The sequence below is a fragment of the Dipteris shenzhenensis genome, chromosome 30 (genome assembly GCF_047967505.1).
Source record: "Dipteris shenzhenensis isolate YYH24624 ecotype China chromosome 30, Dip_SZ_1.0, whole genome shotgun sequence".
Classification (NCBI taxonomy): domain Eukaryota; kingdom Viridiplantae; phylum Streptophyta; class Polypodiopsida; order Gleicheniales; family Dipteridaceae; genus Dipteris; species Dipteris shenzhenensis.
In genome coordinates, this window is record NC_141625.1 from 10,199,672 (window position 1) to 10,212,099 (window position 12,428).

The 12,428-nt window shown below is 43.4% G+C and overlaps 1 protein-coding gene across 1 annotated transcript in view; it reads right to left on the reverse strand.

The window, feature by feature from the left end:
- The window catches only part of HDA9 (histone deacetylase 9), a 102,138-nt gene that overhangs the window by 26,234 nt on the left and 63,476 nt on the right, over positions 1-12,428 (reverse strand). The gene's annotated exons all lie outside the window — the stretch shown is intronic.

Genomic DNA, 12,428 nt, shown 5'->3' on the forward strand with positions numbered 1-12,428 from the left:
ATCTGACACAGGATCAAAATCAGTGGTATATACAACCGTAATTGGCGAAACAGCACTGAGAGTGGAAAAACAGCAATAGCTTCACGTCAACGACGGAATTACATGCTCCAAAGGCTCTCCCTCACTCCCTCTCTCTGAACATACACTAGGGCCCAGGACAAATTGTCGGGCTGGACCCCCCCGAAGGTCTTTATTCATTTCAGAAAATCTATTACAGAAATTCAGTTTCAGCTTTGAGCTGTCTCGTAAGTCTCACCCTCTTCCAACGTGAAAAGAAATTCCTTCTTTTACAAGAGCTTCAAGCTCTATTCAAATTGGCAACATGCCACTTGTCTAAAATCTAGACTAAATTCTTTTACAAGCCTCTAAGGGCTATTCTGGAGTCTTCAAAGCTCTCGGTCACACGAACCGCCTCCTAGATGCGTGTCAGGCTCCCATTTCGCTTAGGAAAAATAATCCTTCCTAGTACCTGCAACAATTAATTAAAAGCGCACCACCATGGTACCCATTAATTGTTAGCACTTTGCATGCAAATAACACACTGTGGACTAATCCTAGTCACGGTGGGCGTCCCCACTGAACACATGTGCACATCTAAACAAATATATATATATTTTCTCTGATTGACCGGAGTCAACACTCTTGATTATAATTAAAGAGCTTCGACCCAAGGTCAAGGCGCCTTAATTATAGCCAAGTCTCTCCAACCGAGGTTGGCACATCTTGGTTAACCGGGGTTAACCCCTCTTGGCGCATGCCAAGTCTTGTTGACCGAAGTCAACACTCTCTGACCGTAGTCAGGTTTACTTGACTAGAGTCAAGTATCTTTGACCGTAGTCAATCCTTTGACCATTAAAATAACTCTTTGACCGTAATTAACACATATAAAACTCTTTAATTATGATCAAATAAATGGTCAACTGTACTTTGACTTAGGATATTTACATTGTGGTGACATCCCCTCGGCTTCTATTCAGTTGACCTCAACTGAAAAGCTTCCTTGTAAACATCCAAAAGCTGTGGATGATCGGATAACATGTCTTCGTCCATCCACTTGGCATCTAATGCCGTATAATTCTTGAATTTTACAAGATACCTGTAAAATTCCTTACCTTGAGGGCCTTTACGTACAGTATGGTACACAATTTGCTCTGGCTGAAGGACTTCCTCCAGCTCATCCACTTCTGGTGGATCTTCGGATACTGGTTCTGTAGGCTCTGGTCCCTGAAATTTCTTTAGAAGACTCACATGGAATGCATTGTGAATCCTCCAATGCTCTGGCAATGCTAATCTGTATGCAACCTCATTTATTCTTTCTGTAACCCTGAAAGGGCCATAGTATCTGGGAGATAACTTTGCATACACTTTCTGTTTGCCTTTAAACTTGCGGAGCCTAGCTTTTTCAAACCTTAAAAGTATCCAGTCCCCTTCCTTGAGATCTAGCTGTCTCCTATGTTTATCTGCAGCCCTTTTATGTTTCTCTTGAGACCTTTCAATTGCTGTCCGGACTTGGCTGTAAGCTGTCTAGAGGTCTCTTACAAACTGATCAGCTGCAAATATTTCATCTTTAGTCCTCAATATAGGTGGCAAAATCACCTTTCCATATATGACTTCAAAAGGGGCTTTCCCTGTAGAGCTATGTACTGTATTATTGTAAGCAAACTCTACTAAGGGTAGGTACTTTTCCCAGTCTGAACTCTGGTCACCCACGTAGCATTTCAGCATATCCAAAATGGTAGAATTTGCTACTTCACTTTGACCATCTGTCTGGGGATGGAAAGAAGAAGAAAAATTCAGATTCGTCCCCATGTTATCAAATAAAGCTCTCCAGAATAGACTGGTCATTCTGGGATCTCGATCACTAACAATGGACTTAGGCATACCATGATGTTTAAAGATTTGTGCCATGAACATCTTAGCCATATGATCTGCCTTTATGGTTTTGCGAACCGGAATGAAATGAGCTTGCTTGCTGAATCTATCAATGATAGTCCAAATCCCATCATTCCCTGACTTTGATCTCGGCAAATCAAAAATAAAGTCCATTGTAAGATTTTCCCATGGTGCCTGAGGCACGGGAAGAGGCATAAGTAGGCCAGGTGCCTTCTGTCTATCATACTTCATTTTCTGACACGTAAGGCATTCAGTAACAAACTGATGTATATCTTTCCGCATTCCTGGCCAAAAGAAATACCTCTCTAGTGCTAGAGTTGTTGCTATAATCCCTCTGTGTCCAACATAGGGAGGTGCATGGCATTCTTCCAAAATCTTTTTCCTCATCTCCTGGGTGATGCATAGGCAATCATCTTTCATTAAATACCCATCTTTCAGGGAATAGTGACTGGTAGATTGCCCTTCTTGCATTTGCTGTAAAATTTCACCAAAATCAGAATCATGAGCATATTGTTCCCTCATGCCTTCCAGGTCCTGATGATAAGCAATAGTCACATTATTGACCTGGGGTCTTCGGGACAAGGCATCTGCCACTCTGTTCTGAATTCCTGGGGTATGGACAATCTGAAAATGATACATTGACAACATGTTTGCCCATTTCATATGCTTCTCTGAAAGCTTGGTCTGAGTCAAAAAGTATTTCAGACTTTGGTGATCTGTTTTGACAGTAAAATCTGCACCCAGAAGATAATGTTTCCAGGTATGGATAGCATGAATTACAGCCAATAACTCTTTCTCATAGATTCCTAAATATCTTTCCGCATCCCGAAGTCGTCTGCTTTCATAGGCTACTACATGACCATTCTGATGCAATGCAGCCCCAACACATTCTCCACAAGCATCACAATCAACATCAAAAGACTGATACAGATCCGGAACTACCAGAATAGGCTCTGTAGTCAACTTTTCCTTGAGTGTATTGAATGCTTTCTTCTGTGATAATCCCCATGTGAAAGCTGCATTTTTCTTAGTGAGGTCATGTAATGGAGCTGCGATATCAGCAAAATGTCTGATAAATCTTCTGTAGTAAGAACACAAGCCTAAAAAGCTTCGAACTTCATGCACAGTTTTCAGCTCTGGCCATTCCTGAATGGCACGGATCTTCGCTGGATCCATTTGTATCCCATTCTTGGATATTATATGCCCCAGATAGTGGATTTCTTCCAAGAAGAACTCACTTTTCTTGCTGTTTGCATAGAGCTGATGATTTCTCAGCTCTTGAAACACTATAGCAAGATGTTCTCTGTGCTCTTCCTTTGTCTTAGAAAAAACTAAGATATCATCAAAGAAAGTACCCGTAAAATGCCTGTACTTCCGGAAGATGCGATCCATCATTCTATTGAATGTGGCTGGAGCATTTGTCAACCCAAAAGGCATCACTAAGTATTCATCCAACCCGAATGTAGTGCGGAATGCTGTCTTGTGCACATCCTGAGGCTGTATCCTCACTTGGTGGTAGCCACTCTTTAAGTCTATCCTGCTGAAAACTGAAGCTCCATTTAACTGATCCAGGACATCATCAATGCGCGGAATAGGGAATCTATTCTTGATGGTCATTTTGTTCAGTGCGCGATAATCGACGCACATACGGAATGAACCATCTTTCTTCTGTACTAACAGTACAGGGGAACAAAAAGGAGACGAGCTGGGCTGAATCAACCCTTTGGACAGCAAGTCCTGTACCTGAGCCATAATCTCCTCTCTCTGAGTCGCACTGACTCTATAAGGGGGTCTGTTTGGTGGCTCACTACCAGGCATTAACTCAATCTGATGATCTTCTGGTCTCTCTGGGGGTAACTCCCCTGGCAAAACATCAGAAAAGCAATCTTTAAAGTTTACAAGAAACTGGAACTTATTTTTGTCTGCATCATTCATTTCAGCATGCATATCATTCTCTTTTTCTTTTACAAAAACCATGTACGCAGAAATTGCAGACTTTATTGCTTTACCGCATGAAACATCAGATACAATGGGGATAGTGTCCCCTTTATTCCTGGCAATTACACGCTGATTTTTCCCCCTATGCACAAATTCCAGCACTCTTTCAGGAAGAGTCAACTTCACTGCCTTGCGGTGAAACCAAGGCATCCCCAAAACTACATCATAATGTTTCAGTGGAGAAATGAAGAAGTCTTCCTGATCCACATAACTCTGAATATGAAGACGGAGCTTCCTATCAAGGGAGTAACTGGCACAGGATTCCCACAAAACATTTGATCGGCATCCAAAGCCCTGCCTAACTCTTCCGTCTTTATTCCCAGCCTCAGGGCTAGATCCTCTGACATGAAATTATCAGTAGCCCCTGGATCAAATAAAATTAGAGTTTGCTGGTCTCTAACTTTGCCCCATGATAGCAGCAATTCTCGTTCTTCTGGGTTCAAAGCATGACCCAGTATGTCAGGAATTCCCCCCGCCATTGGCTTTTGCGGTCCTCGTGGCTTCTCTGCCTCTTTTCCCTTCGATGTTGAAGGCTTTTCTGGACACTGGGCAGCCACATGCCCCTCTTTACCGCACCTGAAGCATTTCCCATCTCTACGGAATTCCGCTATCTGTTCAGGGGTGAATAGAGATTTGCCCTTATAGGTCTTTGAGAACTGAGTACCCCTCGGCTTCTGAGGCTGAAACCCTTTCTTTTCAGCCTTAGGGGACTCTTTCTTTTCTGATTTTGTAAAATCAGATTTCTTTTTATCAGCACGTCCTGCATGCAAGGATGGCACTGTAGATGGATCTTGTAGCGGCACAAGACTCGCTACTGAGGCTGAATGCATAAGATCTTGAATATTCTTTGCCCCCAAAGCATTCACTACTGCCTGAATTCTTGGAGTGAGACCTGCTCTGTACTTTCTCATCTGGGTACCTTTGGAGATCTTTTTGAACGGTGCAACCTGCAAATAAGCATCCCAGAACTTTTGGTTGTACCCATCCACAGTATCTCCTGCATCCATGTGCAAGCTGTCCCAATCTTGAAGAACATGGTCTCTAAACTGTTTAGGCATGAACTGCTGGTAGAAGGCTTTCTTGAAGCCCTTCCACTTTCTCGGGGCTGACCCATCTGTGGTCAGTGCACTCCACCATGCACTAGCCGTTGCTGTTAAGTGTAGGCTGACCATTCTTAACTTGGAGGATTCTGAAAATTTCTCTGTACCGAATGCAGCATCAAACTGTCTGATAAACTGCAATGCTTTGTCTGTATGACCATACTGTCCATTGTAGGTCATAAACTTGACAGATTTTCCTCCCTCTTTAAATTCCCTGGTCGCTTTGGAAGACTTTCTCTTCCCAGACTTCTCGTGTTTCCTTCTTTTCCTGGATGGTTTATCTGATAAGGAAGAAGAAGACACAGAAGTCGAACTCGAGGTAGACGGTGATGGACTAGGAGATCGGTGATGACGCCTCGATCTCTTTTTACTATGGGACCGTCTCCTATGAGATCTATGAGATCTCTCTCTCTCAGACTGTACACGAGAGTGTGCCTCTGGCATTGGCACGTCATATACTGGATTAGGCATAGCCTCTGCTGGAAACAAATGCTGAGCCCTGGGATCCCTTTTAAGATTTTCCAGCTCTTGTATACGAGTGCGTACCATTTGTTCAAATTCTTGTTGAGTTTGTGGCACATTCCTCTGTCTTGGATGCACATCCCTATCTTGAGAATCCCACTGGATAGGTGATTGATCCATATTCTGAGATCTGCAGATTTTTCTCACACTGTGCAAGTAACTAATGCACACTACCTTTGCTTTTCCAACAGAAAAGGTACCTCAACAAGAGGTGTTTTGCATTCACAATCTATGCCAGTACTGGCTGTCAGTTCAAGGCATACACCCACACAGTTGCCAAAGCATTATCAACTATTTTGCCCTTTTCTGGCTGCTGCAGATGGCTTCAAAAGGCATCTGTTTTTCCCTCTTTTTACTGCTCAAAGGCATGCATACTCCTTTTTCTGCAAATCTCTGTTTTCTCTGCTTTTCTCTGGTTCTCTGCTACTTTTCTGACAGTAAAAGTCTGACAGGCAGGAGAAAATTGATAGCCAAAACTGTCTCTGCAACTGTCTTTTTTTTTTTTTTTTTTTTTGAAAGAACAGTAACCAGATGGAGTAACTGCTAGTTAGTCTAACCAGACTAACTGGTTCTGGTCTGATTAGTCTGTGACTGGATAGTTACTGTCTGGTCAAACTGACCAGACTGGTTCTGCTCTGGTCTGGTTTGGTTGGGCCAACTAACTGGACATCTTACCAAAGTCCAGCTAACCAGACTTACACTAACCACAGTTTTACCACCTGTCTGCCACGTGTCAGTGCTATGTCAGCATCTGAGCTGACTGCCACCTGTACTGCCACGTCAGGAATCCACACGTGTCTGCCACGTCACCTGCCACGTGTCAGATTACACACGTGTGCCACATCAGCACCTTGCAAGACCTCTGCCACGTGTCCTGCGCCACGTGCCCGCACCACGTCAGCGCCTGCAAACCTGCCCAAACTTTGGTCATGGTCTGTTCGTCGTCGCGCGTCGCGCCCTGGGTGACCGTCAGTCTTAAGTTTGCACAGAAGCGGTGCGTTACAACTACCTCCACGCCTCGAACTCACGCTACAGCGCCTCCGTCACCTGCGAAAATCTCCACGGCACCCTGCGTGGGCTTTCCACTAGATATCTTTAGCCTCTTTATGCATCACTTCACGCATAGTTATTTGCTTCTCGTTAGCTCTGCGTCAGAACCATCATTTCGTCGATCGTCCGCAGGCCTACCAGCTAGCTCCTCTTAAGCTCCTTTGCTAGAATCGTCACAGCCTTGAGAGGCTATGAACCTACGCTCTGATACCAATACAACCGTAATTGGCGAAACAGCACTGAGAGTGGAAAAACAGCAATAGCTTCACGTCAACGACGGAATTACATGCTCCAAAGGCTCTCCCTCACTCCCTCTCTCTGAACATACACTAGGGCCCAGGACAAATTGTCGGGCTGGACCCCCCCGAAGGTCTTTATTCATTTCAGAAAATCTATTACAGAAATTCAGTTTCAGCTTTGAGCTGTCTCGTAAGTCTCACCCTCTTCCAACGTGAAAAGAAATTCCTTCTTTTACAAGAGCTTCAAGCTCTATTCAAATTGGCAACATGCCACTTGTCTAAAATCTAGACTAAATTCTTTTACAAGCCTCTAAGGGCTATTCTGGAGTCTTCAAAGCTCTCGGTCACACGAACCGCCTCCTAGATGCGTGTCAGGCTCCCATTTCGCTTAGGAAAAATAATCCTTCCTAGTACCTGCAACAATTAATTAAAAGCGCACCACCATGGTACCCATTAATTGTTAGCACTTTGCATGCAAATAACACACTGTGGACTAATCCTAGTCACGGTGGGCGTCCCCACTGAACACATGTGCACATCTAAACAAATATATATATATTTTCTCTGATTGACCGGAGTCAACACTCTTGATTATAATTAAAGAGCTTCGACCCAAGGTCAAGGCGCCTTAATTATAGCCAAGTCTCTCCAACCGAGGTTGGCACATCTTGGTTAACCGGGGTTAACCCCTCTTGGCGCATGCCAAGTCTTGTTGACCGAAGTCAACACTCTCTGACCGTAGTCAGGTTTACTTGACTAGAGTCAAGTATCTTTGACCGTAGTCAATCCTTTGACCATTAAAATAACTCTTTGACCGTAATTAACACATATAAAACTCTTTAATTATGATCAAATAAATGGTCAACTGTACTTTGACTTAGGATATTTACATTGTGGTGACATCCCCTCGGCTTCTATTCAGTTGACCTCAACTGAAAAGCTTCCTTGTAAACATCCAAAAGCTGTGGATGATCGGATAACATGTCTTCGTCCATCCACTTGGCATCTAATGCCGTATAATTCTTGAATTTTACAAGATACCTGTAAAATTCCTTACCTTGAGGGCCTTTACGTACAGTATGGTACACAATTTGCTCTGGCTGAAGGACTTCCTCCAGCTCATCCACTTCTGGTGGATCTTCGGATACTGGTTCTGTAGGCTCTGGTCCCTGAAATTTCTTTAGAAGACTCACATGGAATGCATTGTGAATCCTCCAATGCTCTGGCAATGCTAATCTGTATGCAACCTCATTTATTCTTTCTGTAACCCTGAAAGGGCCATAGTATCTGGGAGATAACTTTGCATACACTTTCTGTTTGCCTTTAAACTTGCGGAGCCTAGCTTTTTCAAACCTTAAAAGTATCCAGTCCCCTTCCTTGAGATCTAGCTGTCTCCTATGTTTATCTGCAGCCCTTTTATGTTTCTCTTGAGACCTTTCAATTGCTGTCCGGACTTGGCTGTAAGCTGTCTAGAGGTCTCTTACAAACTGATCAGCTGCAAATATTTCATCTTTAGTCCTCAATATAGGTGGCAAAATCACCTTTCCATATATGACTTCAAAAGGGGCTTTCCCTGTAGAGCTATGTACTGTATTATTGTAAGCAAACTCTACTAAGGGTAGGTACTTTTCCCAGTCTGAACTCTGGTCACCCACGTAGCATTTCAGCATATCCAAAATGGTAGAATTTGCTACTTCACTTTGACCATCTGTCTGGGGATGGAAAGAAGAAGAAAAATTCAGATTCGTCCCCATGTTATCAAATAAAGCTCTCCAGAATAGACTGGTCATTCTGGGATCTCGATCACTAACAATGGACTTAGGCATACCATGATGTTTAAAGATTTGTGCCATGAACATCTTAGCCATATGATCTGCCTTTATGGTTTTGCGAACCGGAATGAAATGAGCTTGCTTGCTGAATCTATCAATGATAGTCCAAATCCCATCATTCCCTGACTTTGATCTCGGCAAATCAAAAATAAAGTCCATTGTAAGATTTTCCCATGGTGCCTGAGGCACGGGAAGAGGCATAAGTAGGCCAGGTGCCTTCTGTCTATCATACTTCATTTTCTGACACGTAAGGCATTCAGTAACAAACTGATGTATATCTTTCCGCATTCCTGGCCAAAAGAAATACCTCTCTAGTGCTAGAGTTGTTGCTATAATCCCTCTGTGTCCAACATAGGGAGGTGCATGGCATTCTTCCAAAATCTTTTTCCTCATCTCCTGGGTGATGCATAGGCAATCATCTTTCATTAAATACCCATCTTTCAGGGAATAGTGACTGGTAGATTGCCCTTCTTGCATTTGCTGTAAAATTTCACCAAAATCAGAATCATGAGCATATTGTTCCCTCATGCCTTCCAGGTCCTGATGATAAGCAATAGTCACATTATTGACCTGGGGTCTTCGGGACAAGGCATCTGCCACTCTATTCTGAATTCCTGGGGTATGGACAATCTGAAAATGATACATTGACAACATGTTTGCCCATTTCATATGCTTCTCTGAAAGCTTGGTCTGAGTCAAAAAGTATTTCAGACTTTGGTGATCTGTTTTGACAGTAAAATCTGCACCCAGAAGATAATGTTTCCAGGTATGGATAGCATGAATTACAGCCAATAACTCTTTCTCATAGATTCCTAAATATCTTTCCGCATCCCGAAGTCGTCTGCTTTCATAGGCTACTACATGACCATTCTGATGCAATGCAGCCCCAACACATTCTCCACAAGCATCACAATCAACATCAAAAGACTGATACAGATCCGGAACTACCAGAATAGGCTCTGTAGTCAACTTTTCCTTGAGTGTATTGAATGCTTTCTTCTGTGATAATCCCCATGTGTAAGCTGCATTTTTCTTAGTGAGGTCATGTAATGGAGCTGCGATATCAGCAAAATGTCTGATAAATCTTCTGTAGTAAGAACACAAGCCTAAAAAGCTTCGAACTTCATGCACAGTTTTCAGCTCTGGCCATTCCTGAATGGCACGGATCTTCGCTGGATCCATTTGTATCCCATTCTTGGATATTATATGCCCCAGATAGTGGATTTCTTCCAAGAAGAACTCACTTTTCTTGCTGTTTGCATAGAGCTGATGATTTCTCAGCTCTTGAAACACTATAGCAAGATGTTCTCTGTGCTCTTCCTCTGTCTTAGAAAAAACTAAGATATCATCAAAGAAAGTACCCGTAAAATGCCTGTACTTCCGGAAGATGCGATCCATCATTCTATTGAATGTGGCTGGAGCATTTGTCAACCCAAAAGGCATCACTAAGTATTCATACAACCCGAATGTAGTGCGGAATGCTGTCTTGTGCACATCCTGAGGCTGTATCCTCACTTGGTGGTAGCCACTCTTTAAGTCTATCCTGCTGAAAACTGAAGCTCCATTTAACTGATCCAGGACATCATCAATGCGCGGAATAGGGAATCTATTCTTGATGGTCATTTTGTTCAGTGCGCGATAATCGACGCACATACGGAATGAACCATCTTTCTTCTGTACTAACAGTACAGGGGAACAAAAAGGAGACGAGCTGGGCTGAATCAACCCTTTGGACAGCAAGTCCTGTACCTGAGCCATAATCTCCTCTCTCTGAGTCGCACTGACTCTATAAGGGGGTCTGTTTGGTGGCTCACTACCAGGCATTAACTCAATCTGATGATCTTCTGGTCTCTCTGGGGGTAACTCCCCTGGCAAAACATCAGAAAAGCAATCTTTAAAGTTTACAAGAAACTGGAACTTATTTTTGTCTGCATCATTCATTTCAGCATGCATATCATTCTCTTTTTCTTTTACAAAAACCATGTACGCAGAAATTGCAGACTTTATTGCTTTACCGCATGAAACATCAGATACAATGGGGATAGTGTCCCCTTTATTCCTGGCAATTACACGCTGATTTTTCCCCCTATGCACAAATTCCAGCACTCTTTCAGGAAGAGTCAACTTCACTGCCTTGCGGTGAAACCAAGGCATCCCCAAAACTACATCATAATGTTTCAGTGGAGAAATGAAGAAGTCTTCCTGATCCACATAACTCTGAATATGAAGACGGAGCTTCCTATCAAGGGAGTAACTGGCACAGGATTCCCACAAAACATTTGATCGGCATCCAAAGCCCTGCCTAACTCTTCCGTCTTTATTCCCAGCCTCAGGGCTAGATCCTCTGACATGAAATTATCAGTAGCCCCTGGATCAAATAAAATTAGAGTTTGCTGGTCTCTAACTTTGCCCCATGATAGCAGCAATTCTCGTTCTTCTGGGTTCAAAGCATGACCCAGTATGTCAGGAATTCCCCCCGCCATTGGCTTTTGCGGTCCTCGTGGCTTCTCTGCCTCTTTTCCCTTCGATGTTGAAGGCTTTTCTGGACACTGGGCAGCCACATGCCCCTCTTTACCGCACCTGAAGCATTTCCCATCTCTACGGAATTCCGCTATCTGTTCAGGGGTGAATAGAGATTTGCCCTTATAGGTCTTTGAGAACTGAGTACCCCTCGGCTTCTGAGGCTGAAACCCTTTCTTTTCAGCCTTAGGGGACTCTTTCTTTTCTGATTTTGTAAAATCAGATTTCTTTTTATCAGCACGTCCTGCATGCAAGGATGGCACTGTAGATGGATCTTGTAGCGGCACAAGACTCGCTACTGAGGCTGAATGCATAAGATCTTGAATATTCTTTGCCCCCAAAGCATTCACTACTGCCTGAATTCTTGGAGTGAGACCTGCTCTGTACTTTCTCATCTGGGTACCTTTGGAGATCTTTTTGAACGGTGCAACCTGCAAATAAGCATCCCAGAACTTTTGGTTGTACCCATCCACAGTATCTCCTGCATCCATGTGCAAGCTGTCCCAATCTTGAAGAACATGGTCTCTAAACTGTTTAGGCATGAACTGCTGGTAGAAGGCTTTCTTGAAGCCCTTCCACTTTCTCGGGGCTGACCCATCTGTGGTCAGTGCACTCCACCATGCACTAGCCGTTGCTGTTAAGTGTAGGCTGACCATTCTTAACTTGGAGGATTCTGAAAATTTCTCTGTACCGAATGCAGCATCAAACTGTCTGATAAACTGCAATGCTTTGTCTGTATGACCATACTGTCCATTGTAGGTCATAAACTTGACAGATTTTCCTCCCTCTTTAAATTCCCTGGTCGCTTTGGAAGACTTTCTCTTCCCAGACTTCTCGTGTTTCCTTCTTTTCCTGGATGGTTTATCTGATAAGGAAGAAGAAGACACAGAAGTCGAACTCGAGGTAGACGGTGATGGACTAGGAGATCGGTGATGACGCCTCGATCTCTTTTTACTATGAGATCTATGAGATCTCTCTCTCTCAGACTGTACACGAGAGTGTGCCTCTGGCATTGGCACGTCATATACTGGATTAGGCATAGCCTCTGCTGGAAACAAATGCTGAGCCCTGGGATCCCTTTTAAGATTTTCCAGCTCTTGTATACGAGTGCGTACCATTTGTTCAAATTCTTGTTGAGTTTGTGGCACATTCCTCTGTCTTGGATGCACATCCCTATCTTGAGAATCCCACTGGATAGGTGATTGATCCATATTCTGAGATCTGCAGATTTTTCTCACACTGTGCAAGTAACTAATGCACACTACCTTTGCTTT